The following is a 15,384-nucleotide window of genomic DNA, read 5'->3' on the forward strand; positions in this document are numbered from 1 at the left end:
ATATGTGGTTTGAAGGAGAGATCAGCGTCAAGGATTACCCCGAGGCAGCGAGCTTGTGGGACTGGGGAGAGTGGGCAGCCATTTACTGTAATGGATAGGTTTGTTGGGGGGGTCGCGTGAGATGGGGGAAAGATGATGAATTCTGTTTTGTCCATGTTAAGTTTCAGAAATCTAGTGGAGAAGAAGGATGAAATAGTGGACAGACATTGAGGGATTCTGGTTAGAAGGGAGGTGATATCTGGTCCAGAGATGTAGATCTGTGTGTCGTCAGCATAGAGGTGATACTGAAAGCCATGAGATTCTATGAGCTGTCCCAGGCCAAAGGTGTAAATGGAGAAGAGCAAGGGCCCAAGGACTGAACCTTGTGGGACTCCGACAGATAGAGGGCGAGGTGAGGAGGTGGTGTGTGAGTGGGAGACGCTGAATGTCCGGTCTGTTAGGTATGATGAGATCCAGGATAGGGCCAAGTCTGCGATGCCAAGGGACGAGAGGGTCTGTAATAATAGGGAATGGTCCACTGTGTCAAAGTCAGCCGACAGGTCGAGGAGGAGGAGGACAGAGTAGTGTCGCTTGCTCTTGGCGGTTAAGAGGTCACCTTAGGGTATGTTCTCATTCCCGTTTGCTGGCCTTAGGGTATGTTCTCATTCTCGTGTGCTGACCTTAGGGTATGTTCTCATTCTCGTGTGCTAGCCTTAGGGTATGTTCTCATTCTCATGTGCTAGCTTAGTGTATATTCTCATTCTCGTTTGCTGACCTTAGGGTATGTTCTCATTCTCGTGTGCTAGTCTTAGGATATGTTCTCATTCTTGTGTGCTAGCCTTGGGGCATGATCTCATTTTCGTGTGCTTGCCTTAGGGTACGTTCTCATTATCGTGTGCTAGCCTGAGGGCATGATCTCATTCTTGTGTGTTAGCCTTAGGGTATGTTCTCATTCTCGTGCACTAGTCTTAGGGTATGTTCTCATTCTTGTGTGCTAGCTTTAAGGTAATGTTCTCATTCCCGTTTGCTGACCTAGGGTATGTTCTCATTCTCGTGTGCTGACCTTAGGGTAATGTTCTCAGTCTCGTGTGCTGACCTTAGGCTATGTTCTCAGTCTCATGTGCTGTCCTTAGGCTATGTTCTCATTCCCGTTTGCTGACCTTAGGGTAATGTTCTCAGTCTCGTGTGCTGACCTTAGGGTAATGTTCTCAGTCTCGTATGCTGACCTTAGGGTAATGTTCTCAGTCTCGTGTGCTGACCTTAGGGTAATGTTCTCAGTCTCGTGTACTGACCTTAGGGTATGTTCTCAGTCTCGTGTGCTGACCTTAGGGTAATGTTCTCAGTCTCGTGTGCTGACCTTAGGGTATGTTCTCATTCCCGTGTGCTGACATTAGGGTATGTTCTCATTCCCGTTTGCTGACCTTAGGGTATGTTCTCATTCCCGTTTGCTGACCTTAGGGTAATGTTCTCAGTCTCGTGTGCTGACCTTAGGGTAATGTTCTCAGTCTCGTGTGCTGACCTTAGGCTATGTTCTCAGTCTCGTGTGCTGACCTTAGGCTATGTTCTCATTCCCGTTTGCTGACCTTAGGGTAATGTTCTCAGTCTCGTGTGCTGACCTTAGGGTAATGTTCTCAGTCTCGTGTGCTGACCTTAGGGTAATGTTCTCATTCTCGTGTGCTGACCTTAGGCTATGTTCTCAGTCTCGTGTGCTCACCTTAGGCTATGATCTCAGTCTCGTGTGCTGACCTTAGGGTAATGTTCTCAGTCTCGTGTGCTGACCTTAGGCTATGTTCTCAGTCTCGTGTGCTGACCTTAGGCTATGTTCTCAGTCTCGTGTGCTGACCTTAGGGTAATGTTCTCAGTCTCGTGTGCTGACCTTAGGCTATGTTCTCAGTCTTGTGTGCTGACCTTAGGGTATGTTCTCAGTCTCGTGTGCTGACCTTAGGCTATGTTCTCATTCCCGTTTGCTGGCCTTAGGGTATGTTCTCATTCCCGTTTGCTGACCTTAGGGTATGTTCTCATTCCTGTTTGCTGACCTTAGGGTATGTTCTCAGTCTCGTGTGCTGACCTTAGGGTATGTTCTCATTCCCGTTTGCTGGCCTTAGGGTATGTTCTCAGTCTCGTGTGCTGACCTTAGGGTATGTTCTCATTCCTGTTTGCTGGCCTTAGGGTATGTTCTCATTCCCGTTTGCTGGCCTTAGGGTATGTTCTCATTCCCGTTTGCTGGCCTTAGGGTATGTTCTCATTCTCGTGTGCTGACCTTAGGGTATGTTCTCAGTCTCGTGTGCTAACCTTAGGGTATGTTCTCAGTCTCGTGTGCTGACCTTAGGGTATGTTCTCATTCCCGTTTGCTGGCCTTAGGGTATGTTCTCATTCTCGTGTGCTGACCTTAGGGTATGTTCTCAGTCTTGTGTGCTGACCTTAGGGTATGTTCTCATTCCCGTTTGCTGGCCTTAGGGTATGTTCTCATTCCCGTTTGCTGACCTTAGGCTATGTTCTCATTCGCGTGCACTAGCCTTAGGGTATGTTCTCATTCCTGTTTGCTGACCTTAGGGTATGTTCTCATTCCTGTTTGCTGACCTTAGGGTATGTTCTCATTCCCGTTTGCTGACCTTAGGGTATGTTCTCATTCCCGTTTGCTGACCTTAGGCTATGTTCTCATTCTCGTGCACTAGCCTTAGGGTAATGTTCTCAGTCTCGTGTGCTGACCTTAGGGTATGTTCTCATTCCCGTTTGCTGACCTTAGGGTATGTTCTCATTCTCGTGTGCTGACCTTAGGGCATGTTCTCGTTCCCGTTTGCTGGCCTTAGGGTATGTTCTCATTCTCGTGTGCTGACCTTAGGGTATGTTCTCATTCCCGTTGGCTGGCCTTAGGCTATGTTCTCATTCTCGTGCACTAGCCTTAGGGTATGTTCTCATTCCCGTTTGCTGACCTTAGGCTATGTTCTCATTCTCGTGCACTAGCCTTAGGGTAATGTTCTCAGTCTCGTGTGCTGACCTTAGGGCATGCTCTCATTCTCTCGTGCTAGCTTTAGGTGCTGGCATTAGGGTATCTTACCATTCGCATGTGCTTGCATTGTGGATTCCTGAACTACCGCACTGCTAATAGCTAGGTGTGAACGTGCGGAATACTTGGTTATTTTCCATCCATCTCCTGATGACAATTTGGTGGACCATTATATGAAGCATATGATACCTGGGGCACTGTGCCCTGCTGATAGAATCCCCTCCCTGGAGCTGTGGGCAGCAGCTGGCACACGGCCGCATACCTCACACAATGACGCCTCAGATGAGGATGCCGCACGTCACAGTCTCAATGAAGAGACCCCCAGCACTGCTCACCGTTCACTACTCCAGTGCCCCGCCCATCGGCCACTCTGCCAATCACAGGTTGGATCTCACTGCAGCCCCTCTTCCCACTGGCCAATGAGCGCGCCGCTGACATCTCTCGCCCCCGTGCCCGGCAGCTCCGGACTGTGTGCGCGCCGCTAGTTCACATACATAGACAGAGAACGGCGGAGATACGACATGATGTCGGGGGGTGGGGGGGACCGGAGCTGACAGTGGCTGCCTGCCCGGGACCCGATACAGGTGAGTGACATCTCCGAACGCTTCATTAGGAGATATGGCCGCCTCTGCTGATGTGCTGGGAGCTCCCGGTGCTACTGCTGTCCCGGAGGTTACGGAGCGGGCGGCAGTGTGGCACGGGGGCAGCGGGACTGGTAATGTGCCCTCCGGTATAGCATTAGGCATAGTTATTATGTCGGAGAGGTCCTTTTTAATTGCAGGGGTTTATTTTGGTGTGCCCATGCCAGCTGGGTCAGCACTACACTCCTCTCATGGCCGCCTGCACCGGGGCTCTGGTCAGGAGCCCACACACAAGTGTTATGCATCTCATCCTATGCAGTCTGGCACATGGACTGCTTCTTTACTAACATCTGGCAGCGGGCACTCAGGCTGGCTCCATGGGCACACGCTCTACTTTACCTACTTCAGGTATCTAGTGTACAGACTTGGATCTGGCAGCGGGCACTCAGGCTGGCTCCGTGGGCATACACTCTACATACATCAGGTATCTAGTCTATAGACTTGGATCTGGCAGCGGGCACTCAGGCTGGCTCCGTGGGCATACACTCTACATACATCAGGTATCTAGTCTATAGACTTGGATCTGGCAGCGGGCACTCAGGCTGGCTCCGTGGGCATACACTCTACATACATCAGGTATCTAGTCTATAGACTTGGATCTGGCAGCGGGCACTCAGGCTGGCTCCGTGGGCATACACTCTACATACATCAGGTATCTAGTCTATAGACTTGGATCTGGCAGCGGGCACTCAGGCTGGCTCCGTGGGCATACACTCTACATACATCAGGTATCTAGTCTATAGACTTGGATCTGGCAGCGGGCACTCAGGCTGGCTCCGTGGGCATACACTCTACATACATCAGGTATCTAGTCTATAGACTTGGATCTGGCAGCGGGCACTCACGCTGGCTCCGTGGGCATACACTCTACATACATCAGGTATCTAGTCTATAGACTTGGATCTGGCAGCGGGCACTCAGGCTGGCTCCGTGGGCATACACTCTACATACATCAGGTATCTAGTCTATAGACTTGGATCTGGCAGCGGGCACTCAGGCTGGCTCCGTGGGCATACACTCTACATACATCAGGTATCTAGTCTATAGACTTGGATCTGGCAGCGGGCACTCAGGCTGGCTCCATGGACACACGCTCTACTTTACCTATATCAGGTATCTAGTGTATAGACTTAGATGTGGCAGCGGGCACTCAGGCTGGCTCCATGGCCACATGCTCTACTTTACCTACATCAGGTATCTAGTTTATAGACTTCGATCTGGCAGCGGGCACTCAGGCTGGCTCCGTGGGCATACGCTCTACTTTACCTACATCAGGTGTCTAGTCTATAGACTTGGATCTGGCAGTGGGCACTTAGGCTGGCTCCATGGGCACATGCTCTACTTTACCTACATCAGGTATCTAATATGTAGACTTGGATCTGGCAGCGGGCACTCAGGCTGGCTCCGTGGGCATACACTCTACATACATCAGGTATCTAGTCTATAGACTTGGATCTGGCAGCGGGCACTCAGGCTGGCTCCGTGGGCATACACTCTACATACATCAGGTATCTAGTCTATAGACTTGGATCTGGCAGCGGGCACTCAGGCTGGCTCCATGGACACACGCTCTACTTTACCTATATCAGGTATCTAGTGTATAGACTTAGATGTGGCAGCGGGCACTCAGGCTGGCTCCATGGCCACATGCTCTACTTTACCTACATCAGGTATCTAGTTTATAGACTTCGATCTGGCAGCGGGCACTCAGGCTGGCTCCGTGGGCATACGCTCTACTTTACCTACATCAGGTGTCTAGTCTATAGACTTGGATCTGGCAGTGGGCACTTAGGCTGGCTCCATGGGCACATGCTCTACTTTACCTACATCAGGTATCTAATATGTAGACTTGGATCTGGCAGCGGGCACTCAGGCTGGCTCCATGGGCACATGCTCGACTTTCCCTACATCAGGTATCTTAATCTACAGACTTGTAACTGGCAGCACCTGATACCTGGTTCAAATCCAATTTCTTACTTGGTGCTGAGCATCTCAAAAAGTTGTCTCCTCACACCTTGTATCTGGGATTTTCCTCCTGGGCTGTAACTGTGCCTGCGTGAGAATAGTGGAGACGTGTATGGCACTTGCGCAGGCGCAGTTTATGGCCATGAACTACACCTACGCAAGTGACACTGCCACCGTGCCTTATGGGATTCGGGGACAGCGGCCGTAAGTCCCAACTGGCGATTATTATAGAGATATTTTGTTGCTCAATCCATTCACATGGTGTAATTATCATGAATAATGGGTTGTTACTGTTAGAATCTGACGGATCATCAGTGTAAATAGGCCTTAAAGGGAATATATTAGTGGAATCAACCTACTACTGTACTAGACTTTTTTCTTAATATGTAAATGAACTGTTAAGATCTACGGGCAGGACACAGATCTCATTGATCATTTGCCTCCAGACCTTGTTTTATATGAAAGGAGGAGTTACCAGTGTGAGACATGTAATAACTTACACTTTGCTCTCCTAATTCACATGTCTCACAGTGGTAACTCCCCCTTTCATTTAAAATAAGCTCTGGAGGCAGATGCTTGGGGAGATCTAGGTCCTGCTCATAGATCCTTTTTTTTATAACTGGATTTTTGTTAAATTTTTTTACATAAATAAAATTACAGAATTACATAAAATTCTAAATATAAGCAAACAATATTGCATAGTTTGACTCAATATCAGTAATCATGAGTAAACACAATACTGAAGAGTTCACTTCTTATAACAACAATTAAGCATGGGCAATAACAGGACAGGGCAGGACATTGACAAAGAAAGAAGGAAAGGGGGAGAAGAATTGAGCAATTCTACTTCAATACCTACTCTGCCCATAATTCTTTACAGCTGATTTACATATGATAAAAAACATAGAATTCTGGGAATAAGACATTGGATCGCAGATATCAATGTCATTTTAGTCAACTTTCTATGACCTACATGCCCATATAGACGACATAAGAGGGTTAATTTTGCTTCCAGAATCCCTTTAAGACTAGACAGTATTCAGATACGTCAGATTATCATAGAAGACCGCTTGTTGGTTGGATAAAGCTTGAGAAGTATCTAAAACCCTTACATGATAACTCTTTGGGGCATGGCTTGCTAAATCTCCACTGTAGTGATGACAAAGGAAAGGATTTAAAGGGAACCTGTCACCTGAAATCTGTTAGCTCTATCTGCGCTAGCAGTGACGGACCTGGAAACGCTGCAGCCCGCGTCCCAGGGTCCGTCACTCAATGACGGCACATCCCTAGCGCATGCCCATTGTGGGCGGTGGCTAGCGATGCGTCCGACATAGGAATTAATGGCGGCGTTAACGGACTGCAACGCAATGTGAACCCGGCCTTAGTGACTTCTTACTGTCTAATAAAAAAAAACTAACATTGCCGTAATTTGGGATTAAATTATTGTCACACTGCTCTGCACTTCTTGAAAAGGGCACCCAAAATGCTGAGATAATGAGACATGTTTATTAATAGGGAAGTTTAGTGGCGCATGCATATTAATCTTTATGAAATTTTTTTCAGAAGGCTTGGGACAGAATCTGATCTTGTCTTCGGCTCCTGCTTTTTTTTTATTTTTTAACAAAGATATCTGATCTCCCCGTTCATGAGAATATCGGTTGATCTGTCCCCTTATAGTTCTATGTAAGGGGCAGTATGTGACCTACAATGTCTTTTTGTTTTATGGGTCAAAAAAATCATGATTGTGCATTACGAAATCTAAGACCTCTGTTTCCATTTATGATGATCCCATGAAAACTGCATATTGCATATCCTTTTTTACATGGGGGATTAACCAATTGGTTGGATATAGTATACTTAATACAAGATACATTGGTGCTAATTACTTCATATATAGGCTTTGGAATTGGAATCCCTTTCCATGTATATTTTGTTTGGTCTCATTTGCAAGCTCCATTAAGTAGCGGTTCAACTGCAAGTTGTGATTACTGTAGGTGTATATGTTGATATTCCTTGCCATCTGTGTTCCTCACATTGGGGGGGTAATTCTTTTTATGTAAATTCTTAGTTTTAATATTGTATTTAATAAAATTGATTAATTTTGAAATATATATGGACATTGTGCAGTTTGGTCATTCCTTGCTTTATAAAAGTGAATTGTGGCTGGTTTTGAATTGTGAATAGCAAAATGGCTTTTGAACATTAGGAAAATATTTAAGAGACGCTTTGCACAGAATTTGATATAATCAAATAGTGTGAGCCCATCAACCATCGTCAAGGTGGTCTCATAAAACTGATGGGTCCCTGACCTGGTGTGGTTTTTAATTGCATCTCATCACACTTGGTCCTGGCCAACCCATATGTAGGCTTTGCTGAACAGAGGTGTCCACATTCACCCAGGCATACAGACATTGGCCTTTAGTAAGTGTTCACATTTGGACAGGGGGGTCAGGGACCCATCAGTTTTATGAGACCACCTTGACGATGGTTGATGGGCTCACACTATTTGATTATATCAAATTCTGTGCAAAGCGTCTCTTAAATATTTTCCTAATGTTCAAAAGCCATTTTGCTATTCATATTTCATATATTTCAGATTAGACATGCTTTTGCACGATAGAGTGCAACCTTTTTTGTATATTTATGTATGGAGGTAGCTGCTCCTGGTATGCACCTATTCACACTAGTTTGGATGTGCGAGTCTTTTTTTTGTCATTTCTATGGTTTTGAATTGTGTTTTGGTTTAGCACAATGATATTTGTGGGATCAAAAAGTTGTTTGATTTAACACTAAGGAGCTTTCAGAAATATAAACTTTAATAGCTTATCAATTAACAAAATACAAAGTGAATGAACATAGGAGAAGTCAAAATCACATCAATATTTGGTGTTACTACCTTTTGTCTTTAAAAGAGCATCAATACTTCTAGGTACGCTTAAATGCAGTTTTGGTAGAAACTCGTCAAAGAGGTTGTTTTAAAGAGGTGTTTTTTAGACTTGCTCAAACCTTTTTGTTTTATGTAATCCCAGATAAACTCTATAATGATGAGCTCTGTGGGGGCCATATCATCACTTCTAGGACTCCTTGTCCTTCTTTATGCTGAAGATAGTTCTTAATGATATAGGCTGTATGTTTGGGGCCGTTGTCCTGCTAAAAAATGGCTTTGTAGCCAATCAGACTCCTCCCTGATTGTATTGGATGATGGATATGTATCTGCCTGTATTTCTCAGCATTGAAGGCAAATTTGAGGACTGTATAATGAATCTTAGTTCAGCAGATGAAATTCACCTTATGCTTACACCTAGGGCTTGTGCAGATGTCTGTATAACTCGGATGAGTGCTATCCATCATTTTGACGGATATTACTCTTTCCCATGTTATTCTTTGCTTGCCTATTGCAGATTCAGTCTTCCCATCCTGGGGCAGAGCTACAATTTTGTTTCTGGTGTCCTTCGACAGCTCTTTGGTCTTCACCATACTGGAGTTTGGAGTGTGACTGACTGAGGTTGTGGATTGGTGTCTTTAATACTGATAACAAGTTCAAAACAAGTTCATACATCTGCCATTACTACAGGTAATGAGTGGAGGACAGAGGAGCCTCTTAAAGAAGAAGTTACAGGCCTGTGAGAGCCATAAATCTTGCATGTGTTTAGGTGACCAAAAACTTATTTTCCACCTTAATTTGCAAAATAAATCTTGCCAGATCACACGAGGTGATTTGCTGTATTTGTTTTCTCATTTTGACTCTCATAGTTGTGGTCTACCTGTGATATCAGGCCTCTCTCATCTTTTTAAGTGGGAGAACTTGCACAATTGGTGGCTGACTAAATACTTTTTCCCCACTGTACCTAAAATACCGCCCCCCCCCAAAAAAAAAAAAAAAAAAATCACATTCTTTCCGTTTCTGCTATGTATTTCCAAGATTTAAAGGGCTATTTCTATCTGCATCTTTTCGAACAAATCTACAGAAAGTAAAAAAATACCATCCTACTGTTGGGGCCAGCACTTATCTCAAGAATGAGGCTCCATCTGTGAATTAAGAAGTGGTCATGTATACTCTGCCACCTGCATACACAGCGGCACAAGACAGAGTCCTACATTCAGGACATGTCATAAACATCAGAGATGGGAGTTCTTCTTTAAATGTGGAATTCATATTTTGGTGATTTGGTATCCTTAAACACGTCTTGAAGATTCCTGTCTTTAGCTGTTGCCATTTTACTCCAAATTACGTCCTTGAATGTTCTCACACTATACTGCATGGTGGATAGGGGGTTTATTTTTGCAATACTACGTGAAATGTGATAAATACATTTTATCATTTTTAATTTTTTTAATGTCGTTAAACTTACTAATGTTTCAGTATGTACCTTTACCTTTTCTGAACCTTGGACTCTTGTTCCCCAATAAGAGATTACTGATGCTACTGACCATTCCAGAAAGGTGCGGACATTTGCTGTTTGTGGTGCATGGAAACTCTACTTGGACGTTAGTCTGTCATGATCATCTGTCTCATAAGAGTCTATGAAAATGCAAAGGATTTTTTTTGTAAATCACAAATTAAGAGATCTGAAAAGCAAATGCATTTTTTTGATATCACTGCTCTGCTATTACACAATCCATTGGAATATAAGACCATAAACGCCAGTTACTTTAGGGATGAGAAACTTCCACCTCTGGAAGAGTTGGATGAATTAAGCGTATTCTAAGGAAATGTCTGAATGTTTCTTTGATGAGATAATACAAGCCAGACTGAATTTGTTTTAAAAGGTTACCCTCCCCCACACTGAGAGAGGGTACATAGCTTGCAAGTTGAACATGTTGCTTTCTAAGACCTTTTCTGGTGTTATATCAAGGCAGACCTCTGTCACTGTAACAAAGAACCTCACAAACTATCGCAGTTATAGATTATCCTTGCGCAGCCACTTCACCAGACGCAGAGATCCGATACTCAGGAGTTATGGGAGCCTCAGCACCCTTCCAAATCAGACTTATATATCACAAAAGTAGTTTGTTAGCACCTCCTTTCAAATATCAGTACATCCCAGTAAAATTAGCTGAAGTTGGGAACAGGCATCTAATGTTTAAATGCTAAAAACGGAAAAATTCTTTTAAAAAAATGTCTGAGGAGTTTCACATCTTGAGACATTTGAAAGGGGCATAGCAAATAACCATGGGCCCCCAGGGCAAATGTGGAAGGGGTCTTATTCCACCATAACCACCTTCAACAGCAATTTCAGAACATTGAGAGTTTATAATTCTATTGTTTTTTTTCATTGTACCGGGTTAATGCATACAGTCATGTCCCAACAGTGAAATATTGCACACAGTGAAGTTACAGCTTGGATACGGTGCATAAAGATGTCACAGTACAGGGATAATTCACACAGTGCTATGATAGTGGAATAATTAGCATAGTGAAGGCACTGTGCAGGAATAATGCACACCATTATGTCCCATTGCTCGGTGAATGCACGCAGTAATATCACATTAGTGGGTTATTTAGCACTGTGACATTACCATACACACTGTGATATCACAATAGTGGAATAATTAGTATAGTGACATCACAGTGCAGGAATAATGCACACAGTGATATAACAATGGTGGGGTTAATCAGCATCACTGGAAATGATGTGTACTTACCGCTATTTAACATGCGTTTACATGTGATTAGCTAATTCTTAACACAACCACATCCCCAATTGTAGAAGGCGTTCACACTTATGCCACCATGTTATTTTAATTTTGTTGTTTTTATTTTCCCTTTTAAAATGACTTTGTACAGATTATGGGTGACATTATAGGTGGAAAAGGTTGTGAAATGATTCTTCTTGGTAGTTTTTTTTTTTTTTTTGAAATGTCAAAAACCTGGCATTTTAACAGGGGTGTGTAGACTTTTCACATCCACTGTATGAGTGAAGATTATCCCTCTTAATTGCCTGGTCCCATAGTAGCTGGTATTCCATTACCCTGGTAATTACGGTACATCCATAGTCTTGGGAAAAGTCAGCCTTGGTGTGAATGTTTGCGGATAAAGAGGAATCTTTTGTCTCATTTCCATACTGTTTGTAAGTAAAGCAAATTCCGCCATGCTTTTAGATCCCGAGAGACATGATCTGTCATGGTTTAACCTCTTGACCTGACTGTGTGTACATAGGATAGGAAGTTGTTATTGTACATGTGGTATGGATGTCACACTTTGGTTATCTGAAGGAGAACTTGGCCTGACCTCTCTAATGTTAAGGTCTGAATTTAGGACACAGATTTATTGTGCTGTCCTTTTTTTTTTTTTTGTATATGTGAGCACATTTGCTTTCCCATGACTTTTATAGGTTGCTATGCTACTTTACTAGATGGTGGCCTGATTCTAACGCATAGGGTATTCTAGAATATTCATGTCCACGTAGTATATTACCCAGCCACGCAGTATATTGCCCAGTCACGTAGTACATTGCCCAGCCACGTAGTACATTGCCCAGCCACGTAGTATATTGCCCAGCCACGTAGTATATTGCCCAGCCACGTAGTATATTGCCCAGCCACGTAGTATATTGCCCAGCCACGTAGTATATTGCCCAGCCACGTAGTATATTGCCCAGCCACGTAGTATATTGCCCAGCCACGTAGTATATTGCCCAGCCACGTAGTATATTGCCCAGCCACGTAGTATATTGCCCAGCCACGTAGTATATTGCCCAGCCACGTAGTATACAGCACAGAGCCATGTAGTATACACCACAGCTGCGTAGTATATTGCCCAGCCACGTATGTAACAGGTTAAAAAATAAAAATAAAAAAAAAACATACCTTCTGAAGGGCCCCATCAATAGTAAAAAGTTGGTCACACAGGGTTAATAGCTGCGTAACCAGAGTGCGTTACACTGTGCTCCAGTAACGCTGGCATTAACCCTGTGTGAGGGGTGACTGGAGAGGAGTACGGAGCGGGCACTGACTGCGGGGAGGAAGGAGCGGCCATGTTGCCGCCGGACTGCGCCCGTCACTGATTGGTCGTGGGCGTTTTGCCACGACCAATCAGCGACTTGGATTCCATGACAGACAGAGGCCGCGACCAATGAATATTCGTGCCAGAAGGACCCACAGACAGACAGAAAGACGGAAGTGACCCTTAGACAATTATATAGTAGATTGGTTACAGTTCTGCATATTGAATGGTAAATATTGTAAATGAAATGTCTAGAATGTATAGATATATTGAGGTATGTGTTTAATATTGAATGCAGGGTTAAAAAAACATTGGTGCCAAATTAATTAAAATGAGACCTAGGATCTTATGGGTTAGCAATAGGTCTAAGGCTAGGTGCACTCTGCTTTTTGTATAGGGAAGAGATCTGTATTTGACTAAAGGTACCGTCACATTAAGCGACGCTGCAGCGATATAGACAACGATGCCGATCGCTGCAGCGTCGATGTTTAGTCGTTGTGTGGTCGCTGGAGAGCTGTCACACAGACAGCTCTCCAGCGACCAACGATGCCGAAGTCCCCGGGTAACCAAGGTGAACATCGGGTTACTGAGCGCAGGGCCGCGCTTAGTAACCCGATGTTTACCCTGGTTACCATTGTAAATGTAAAAAAAAAAAAAACACTACATACTTACATTCCGGTGTCTGTCGCGTCCCCCAGCGTAAGCTTCCCTGCACTGTGTAAGCGCCGGCCGTAAGGCAGAGCGGTGACGTCACCGCTGTGCTCTGCTTTACGGCCGGCTGGCGCTGACACAGTGCACGGAAGCTGACGCCGGGGGATGCGACAGACACCGGAATGTAAGTATGTAGTGTTTTTTTTTTTTTTTTTACATTTACAATGGTAACCAGGGTAAATATCGGGTTACTAAGTGCGGCCCTGCGCTTAGTAACCCGATGTTTACCCTGGTTACAAGTGAACACATCACTGGATCGGCGTCACACACGCTGATTCAGCGATGTCAGCGGGTGATCCAGCGACGAAATAAAGTTCCAGACTTTCAGCTCCGACCAGCGATGTCACAGCAGGATCCTGATCGCTGCTGCGTGTCAAACACAACGATATCGCTATCCAGGACGCTGCAACGTCACGGATCGCTATCGTTATCGTTCTAAAGTTGCTCAGTGTGAAGGTACTCTAACTTAACAGTGAGCAGATGTGTACCGGCCGGACAAAGACCTGAGGAACACACTTTTGGTCAATGGCGGCCTATGGTAAGGTTAAAGTGTGTACCAGGAATAGCTCCCAATGTGTATATTTGACTAAAGGTACCTTTACGATATTGTTGCTTTTTGTGACGTAGCAACGATATTGTTAACGAAATCGTTATGCGTGACCCCGACCAACGATCAGGCCCCTGCTGGGAGATCGTTGGTCGCTGGGAATGATCAGGACCTTTTTTTTGGTCGCTGATCACCCGCTGTCATCGCTGGATCGGCGTGTGTGACGCCAATCCAGCGATGTGTTCACTGGTAACCAGGGTAAACATCGGGTTATTAAGCGCAGGGCCGCGCTTAGTAACCCGATGTTTACCCTGGTTACCATTGTAAAAGTAAAAAAAAAAAAAAAACAGTACATACTTACATTCCGGTGTCTGTCACGTCCCCCGGCGTCAGCTTCCCGCACTGACTGCCGCCGCTGACACAGTGCAGGGAAGCTGACGCCGGGGGACGTGACAGACACCGGAATGTAAGTATGTACTGTTTTTTTTTTTTTTTTACTTTTACAATGGTAATTAGGGTAAACATCGGATTACTAAGCGCGGCCCTGCGCTTAGTAACCCGATGTTTACCCTGGTTACCCGGGGACTTCGGCATCGTTGGTCGCTGGAGAGCTGTCTGTGTGACAGCTCTCCAGCGACCACACAACAACCTAAATAGCGATGCTGCAGCGATCGGCATCGTTGTCTATATCACTGCAGCGTCGCTAAATGTGACGGTACTTTAAGCGTACTGACATTGTGAGCACTCAGCCATCAGGGGCATTGTTAAAAATGCCCGTTTCACAATTTGCATAAAAGATAATCATTCTCAGTGGGGTATCGCTCTATGTAAACGGGACCAACAGTGGCAGCCCTGAGCGATCTAGTGTAGATCATTCGGTGTGCATAATTTGCAATTATCTGCCACTGTAAACAGGCATTCAGTTCCAATCGGTAAAAGTTGACCAATCTGCCGTCATATCGCGATACAAGTAGACCCCAACTGTTTCTTAAATGCTCGTTTTTGTTGTAAAAAATAGTGCCTCTCCTTGTAGGTAAGATTAGTTGGAAACTGTTAAATGACAGCACAGTTTATGGAGGAACTTCTAGACAACATAATGATGCAGCGCACAGTAGTAAATTACCACACTGGCACGTGTTGTGTTGGCGAGATTACAGTGTGGTTTTCATTGATGGTTTCAGCTGCTGTTGGTGCGTTAACAACATGCCAATCATTGCAGAAGCTTTGGCAAAGCCCCAGTGTACGAGCGTCTGTAGCATTGATGTAGAAATACGGGGATCAGTGGGTGCTCTCATCCGCTGGCCCAGCTGTCTTTTGCAAGACTGCATGGACCAGGGCTCATACCACTGAATGCCCGCTCTCTCGCCCCATGGGCAGAACACTACTCAAACAACACAGGGTGAGGGTAAAACAGTGTGGCAATACTTTATTGAACCACAACACACAATAGCAAACAGAACAGTTCCAGCAATTACCCCCAAGATGGTGCAAATTACAGACCAAAATAATACAGTGGCGGCTGACAGCACTACTGACTAAAGGTACCGTCACACTCAGCGACGCTGCAGCGATATAGACAACGAGCCGA

General features: G+C 44.9%; 1 protein-coding gene across 7 annotated transcripts in view; it reads left to right on the forward strand.

Annotated features, from left to right (window-relative positions):
- TPST1 (tyrosylprotein sulfotransferase 1) overlaps nucleotides 1–15,384 on the forward strand; it is a 147,136-nt gene that overhangs the window by 25,579 nt on the left and 106,173 nt on the right. For 2 of the 7 annotated variants that reach the window (XM_069757380.1, XM_069757386.1), the window contains exon 1: nucleotides 3,431–3,570. The exons of 3 other annotated variants lie outside the window; for them this stretch is intronic. The gene's annotated coding sequence lies outside the window, so the exon portion shown is untranslated. Of the gene's footprint in view, nucleotides 1–3,419; nucleotides 3,571–15,384 lie in introns of those variants that run through there. 2 more of the 7 variants (XM_069757381.1, XM_069757387.1) reach the window with 2 other exon arrangements.

Source organism: Ranitomeya imitator, chromosome 3, assembly GCF_032444005.1.
Source record: "Ranitomeya imitator isolate aRanImi1 chromosome 3, aRanImi1.pri, whole genome shotgun sequence".
Taxonomy (NCBI): Eukaryota; Metazoa; Chordata; class Amphibia; order Anura; family Dendrobatidae; genus Ranitomeya; species Ranitomeya imitator.